General features: G+C 31.0%; 1 pseudogene; it reads right to left on the reverse strand.

Annotated features, from left to right (window-relative positions):
• Positions 1-4865: 4865 nt before the first annotated feature.
• LOC134697749 (cerebellin-2-like) lies at positions 4866-6034 on the reverse strand (annotated as a pseudogene).
• Between the last annotated feature and the right edge of the window lie 715 nt (positions 6035-6749).

Genomic DNA, 6749 nt, shown 5'->3' on the forward strand with positions numbered 1-6749 from the left:
AGTCGAATCTGTACAAGTCTCGGTTTCGTTTGACTGTTCAATACTTAAATAAATATAACCTGTCATAAAGAAGTTTCAAAATTAAATGCTCTTCGCTGGATATATCTATTTTAGTAAACTTGTAAAGAAACATTTGCTACAAGATATAAAACAAACCAGTAAAAAACTTTTTTTTATCATAAAATGAAAATAATGTAAAAGTTATTCGCTTTATACAGGCATTTTCATTCAAATTTGTAAATGTTAGTCAGAAAACAACATTTGAGGATTAATTAACTTGCAAGTGAATAATTCTACCTTATTGAATCCTTACTTATTTGAATAAAATGGGGATACGCATGAACTAGGCGCGTTGAGCTATTTAAAGGAAAAGAATGTCAACATTGAAAGTTTAACATGGGGAAATCATTGGTTGATTATTTGATCCTCATAAACTCATTATTATACAGGAACATATGTACAAATGATGATTAACAAATTTGCTTAACTTATAACATGAAATCAAACATCAAAGTGTTCACTACCTATTTATATCTATATTTATGTTTATATCGGGTTCAGTCACCGCAGGCAGTATTCGGAGGTCCAATCGACGGCTATTTAGATGGCATTTAGACTAAATTACACATGAAATACGGGTATATTATCGAGTACATGCATTGTTTAATTTAAATTTTAGACTTTTTGTAAGTTTGGTATACGCTTTAGGAGGTTATAAATCCAATATGAAAATTAGAGTAAAATCGATGTACATACATTTTACAGCTAATGTCAGAAGGGTCAGAAGAAATCCTTTTATTTTAAAGAATACTCTGATATAGCATTTACTATGTTTTAGTCGTGATATGTATGCCTCATCTTTCATGAGAAAATATGCTCATTCAAAATAGTATGATAGGGAAAAGAATATTATCAACAAAAGATTATAAAACAGCTCTTGCAACCAAAATGAAATTCTTTGTTTACAGTCATCAAAAACACCAAAAACCCAAACATTTATTTTTTTAGTTTTAAATACGAAACAACTATCATAGATTTTTTTTTACATCTACGACGGTTAAAAATTACACTGAGACACAGGCACATCGTATTGATCGACCAATTGAAACAATTTAAGACCAATTAACCTTTCGTGAATAAGTTTAAGATTGATACAGCCCTTCTTTGATAAATGAAATGCAAACTCACAAGGAACTGTGGGTCATTGCCCGACATGACATCGTCGATATGTCGTTACGGGGTGTTTTTTTTTGGTGTATTTCCGAACAATTACATTTGGAAATGTGGTTCCATCATTAAAATAATAAAAAATTGAACGGTCCACAACAAAACTGCAAATCTAAGGCTAATTATAAAGTGGTGAGATCTGGAACCGCATACCCTAATTTGATTTTTTGGAGATATATTTTAGATTTTTAAATAGATAAACTATGCTATCATTGTACCTATATATAGATATAGGAAGATGTGGTGTGAGTGTCAATGAGACAACCCTCCATCCAAATAACAATTTATAAAAGTAAACCATTATAGGTCAGAATCCTATAGCCCTAAATGAGTAAACTATTCAAAATTATTCTGAGTTCCAACTATGCATGCTATGTTTGGCCAGGTAATCTCAAAAGTTTTTCTTCTATACAACTGGCCACTGTAAGGTTGTGAATTAAAGCCTCGTTAGTGGCTGGTGTATTCTACTCCAATCTTATTTTTCTACGATTGGCAGAAGGTCGTTGGTTTGTACCGGGCACTCATGTTGCTTCCTTTTACAAATTAAAAAAACAGCTACACAACTGTTATCCTACCATAACAAATATGCCACTAACACATTACATAAAAAATGTACTATTTTAAACATAAGGTTCCACTACGTTTGCAACAAGCAGTTGACGATTTCCAGAACATTCATCTATTTATAAGGATGGTATCATATTACATTTCTGACTCAAAGAGAACAAAAATAGATATCTTCAAAATATTCAAGGAAGAAATAAAATATATTGTTGAAATCAATATTGTAATTAAAAGAAAAAAACAGTAATGTAATCATAAAAACCCTTAACTTCATAAATGATCATAAATAATAACAAATATCACTGAAAACACGTACATGACCCAAGTATTAAGTCACATGACTTGAGCGTGTCAGGTGACAATAATGTACTTTAACATCTAACACATGTTAAAAAAAATATATTATTATATTATTCAATATTGTATATATAATACACACTTTTTTTGTCTCCTTCTTTAATCATTTGATTATTTATTTTTGACAACTTTGTGTTGTACACTTTGATGTTGTGTATAATCATGTTTACCTGAGGTATTTAGATGTATCAATATAAAATACCACAGTTTTTTTTCAAATAATTCAAGTTAAAACTTCGATTATTATTCAAATCATAACGAAAATTATTTAATTTTCACTTGAGGCAAAACACTGCAACCAACATTAAAGTCAATTAATCTAAACCAACTGACTATCGATGATGCAAACGATTGTGGTTTTAAATAGTATAGCATGACCATTTGTTCAATGACATTCTTATTATAATTAGCTAGCACCAAAAATAAATAGTTAAGCTTTACATTTTACTATATATGCAACAACAAATTTTCCTTCGTGGTGAACAAATGTGCAGAGATTCTACATACGACTCATGTCTGAATGTCTGTGTTCATCATATAATACATGCTTCGTTCAACGCTTTTACACAAGAATAAAACAACAAAAAGAAGCATGCAACTCTTGGATAATTTGGTCGAGCATCCGAAGCGCTTTTCTTGATTTATCTTCGCCAGAAACATAATTTAAAGATCTTTAAAGGCATGGGATGCCAGTACAAATACGAAGAAATGTTATAGGCACTATATGATTACAAAAACATAGTCTAGTAGATCCCCATATTATCTACATAATACATTTTAAAGCTTTCTTATCTAGATTTAGAAAAAAAAGTTATAACCAGATATGCATTCAAAAAAGAAGATGTTGTATGATTGCCAATAAGACCACTTTCCACAAGAGACCAAATGCAGTTCTTATAAAATATGATATTCCTGACTGAAACTAAACGAAAATAGTTATCAAAATAATTTAAAACAAAAACATACCTCATTTCGATGTCTGTTAAGTTGACTTTCTGGACCTGTTCAACCGTTGTGTTTACATTTGAGAAGAGCAGAGACCTATATGTATATCTGTCTCTGATTTGGGCAATGTATCAAGAGAGTTTTCATTAACAAGCAAACTGATCATTTTTGAAAGGTTACTTTAATCAATACCATGAATAACGAGGAAGCAGACGGTCGAAAAATAAAACAAACTGGGTCTAAAATGTCAAAAATTATTTACAAGGTTCTCGATTTTAGCCTGAGATGAACCAAAGAAAAAATCAGTCAAGCTCGACATCGTTTAATTATTTTCCTTTTTCTCAAACTTACTAGATGTGGGCCTTTTGAACTGTCTATGCACGTTTTAAGTCCTTTCTAACAAACAAATCAATGTGCAACCATACGAGAAGACGTATTGAAGAGATTGCCTGTATATATGTGCAATCATGTTGAAAACTGTACTTTGAACTACAAAATGTGACTTGGATGGAGAGTTTTTAACTGAACGGTGACCTATATTTTTTTATTTATTTTTCGAATAAGCTGTACATAAACTAAAAATAAAAATTAAACGATTTCTGTAATTTTGTTCTTTTTTTGTTTCGATATTACCACTATTTCTCCTATTAGTTCAACAAAAAAAAAGTACATTAACAAATGTGTATGCTTCTTTCGAAGACAGATTGTGAGCGTAAATCTACGATGACCCCATTTTTGTATAAGATAAAGTTCAGTTTTAGAAAAATATAGCGAAATCCTATATTAAATTAAAAAAAAATTGATTTAGACCCGCGAGCCCCCTTAAGTCCAGTTTCTGTACCAAAACTGTTTAATCAGTTGGAATTAGCAAGCATTGCTGTATTTGATTGTGATTGACTGTGATTCCAACATGATGCATATCAATAAAAATCCTGTCATTTCACTTTTTCATGTTAAGAGATGTTATTTTTATGTTAATCAGATCTTTTTTTCCCATTTAAGTACCAGTCCTCCTAAGAATCAAGACATTAGTAAAAATTTAACGAAATAAAAACCTGCTTTATTTTACATTAGAATTCAGACTATATAATGTTGCACCAATATATCAATTGTTTTCCTAAGTCATGTTTTGTTATTTAAGTTATAATTTAGTTGAAATGCATTCAAAATTGATAATGAATTATAAGGGGAGCTAACTCCAAAATATGCTATCAATTAAACAAAGTTATCTTGATATCCAGAAACACAAAAAGGAAAGACCTACCTTCTTAACTCAGGATGAGGGTAACTTCAAAATTGGATGGTTAAGTCAGAATGTTTTACAATAGCCATATTCTTACAAAGACTAGCACTTAATAATGCCTTTAGTGCTATGATAAGGCCACAAATAGAAATCAGCAGTTAAGACATACATTTTCATCAGATTACTCCTTGCAGTTGTGCTACTTATTTTTTTGCTTTTGTTCACAATTTATAGAAATTTATCATTATGAAATGGAAGTAAACAACTTTAATTTAGGCAACCGTATATGACCGTTTTATTAGTTTAGTCATATTGTTCATGGTTAGTGTGGTCAGTTTTATGGTTTGTTTTTGCTATTTCTATTATATATTCCTTTTATGTTTTGATTTTTTGTATTTTCATAACGGTTTCTTTGGGCAGGTCATTTGAATCTTTAATTATACCGCAAATTATGGACAATCATAAAATAATAAAAACATACAATCTGCAGGATTTTAATTAAGACACAAAATAACTCGCAACTATCATCTTACATGTTATATAGTTTATATCCGCTGAAAGTTGACCAGCTATCACCATACATGTACTGTCCAGTGTGTCCAGATTGGTTCCGTACAGATCTTTGTCGTTCCTTTTAATTTCAAGAATGACGTTCTGACTTCCCGAGGCGTGGTCTGCTACACCCATGACCGATGCATAGTTCCTAACTATAAGGTTTTCATTCAGAGATATGTAAGTGTAAAAGTTTTTGCCATGATGACATAGAACGTTTCATGAAAATATGTACACACCATTTGAAGGAGCTGTAAAAATCCCATTGGACGAGTCGTATCCATTTTCTAAATTCGTTACAACTGTCTCGTATACCACAACAGCTTTTGAAGGAATGTTTTGCAAAGCTAATGACGTTTTTGCCATGAACGCAACTTTATCTGGTCCTGAGGGAAATTAAAAAATATGTGATATTTTTAACAGACATGGCAAATACAAATGTACTGGAATTAAGTTTTACTTGTTTAAATTAAAATCGAAATAGAAATAAAAATAAAAACTGATTCCTTCAATACTCGAACCCGGGCTGTTTAAAATCGAACAAGTATCCTTTTTAAAACACTTACACGTTTATATTTCACATTTTTTACGCATGTTTGTTTTTGTTTGATCACTTATTTCGTTAAATAAAAAGTTTCTATCATAAGTTTTTAATTAAAGTATTGATAAAAAGGTTGTGTGGATTATAACACGCAATGAAAATCAACCGTACAAACCACACGATAAAGACCAACCTCCCTTTTTCTTTCAAGAAAACAACAAATTAAACAAAATAACATTAATGATTTATTACTAGATAACAAAAATTCCTACAATCGTTCCATGAAAATGAGGTACGAAACTCCGATCGATCTTTCAATCCGATTCTAAGAACATTCCAGGCTATTTTTCAACGCACTGTAAAAAAGTAATACCTGAACTTCTCCCTGTACAATCACACTTTCCATCATTTTCCTCCACGAGTTTTAGCTGGTAGTGTATACTCTTCATGAGACCAGCATTTCTGGAGCAGGATTTGTGTCCTGTCACGATGAGTGTCGATACGTATGACAGTAAGATAAACTGGAATAAACTTGAAAAGAGGTACAACGTTAATTTGGGTCCCATACAATAATTACTAGTACAAGTGTCGTTCACAGTTGCCATGCAAATGAGAGGTTTAACTAGCTAAATGAGAAAATAGCAGTACCAAGTCAGGAATGTGACATTTGTTTTCCATTCGTTTGATGCATGTGTTTGAGCTTTTGATTTTGCCATTTTATAAAAGACTTTCCGTTTAGAATTAACAGTGATGTTTGTTATTTTTTGTTATTTTACTTTTTACTATGGGCAAAACATTGCAACCAAACGAACGTTATTAAAATCAAGTCTTCTTCTTTGTTAAAGTTTCTAGCGATCCTTCAACTATTGAAGATTATTCGCCGGAAAAGAGGTACAACGTAAATGTTCAAATAAGCTAAACGACTCGGTCTGCTATCGATTTTAAATTTTTAAAGAAACAACATGAATATATCTTCTGTCAATTCTCTGACATTCTAAGTATACTTATAGGACCAACAATAAATAGTTATGCTTTATTTTTTGACAACGTATGCATGCACCACATTACCTTCTGTTATGAACAAATTTACAGTGATTCTACATGTACATATGATTGCACCCTTCACATAAACTATGCTTCAATCAACCTTTACTACAAGAAGAAGCGTTCAATTAATTCTTAAAGGTTTGTCAAGTATCCGAAGCACTTTTATGGATTTATCTTTACTGACCAGAAACTTAATTTTAAAAAATGGGGGGCTAGTACAAATATGAACAAATGTTATAGGCATTGTATGATTACAAAATACTAGTAGTTTGT

The sequence above is a fragment of the Mytilus trossulus genome, chromosome 14, assembly GCF_036588685.1.
Source record: "Mytilus trossulus isolate FHL-02 chromosome 14, PNRI_Mtr1.1.1.hap1, whole genome shotgun sequence".
Classification (NCBI taxonomy): Eukaryota; Metazoa; Mollusca; class Bivalvia; order Mytilida; family Mytilidae; genus Mytilus; species Mytilus trossulus.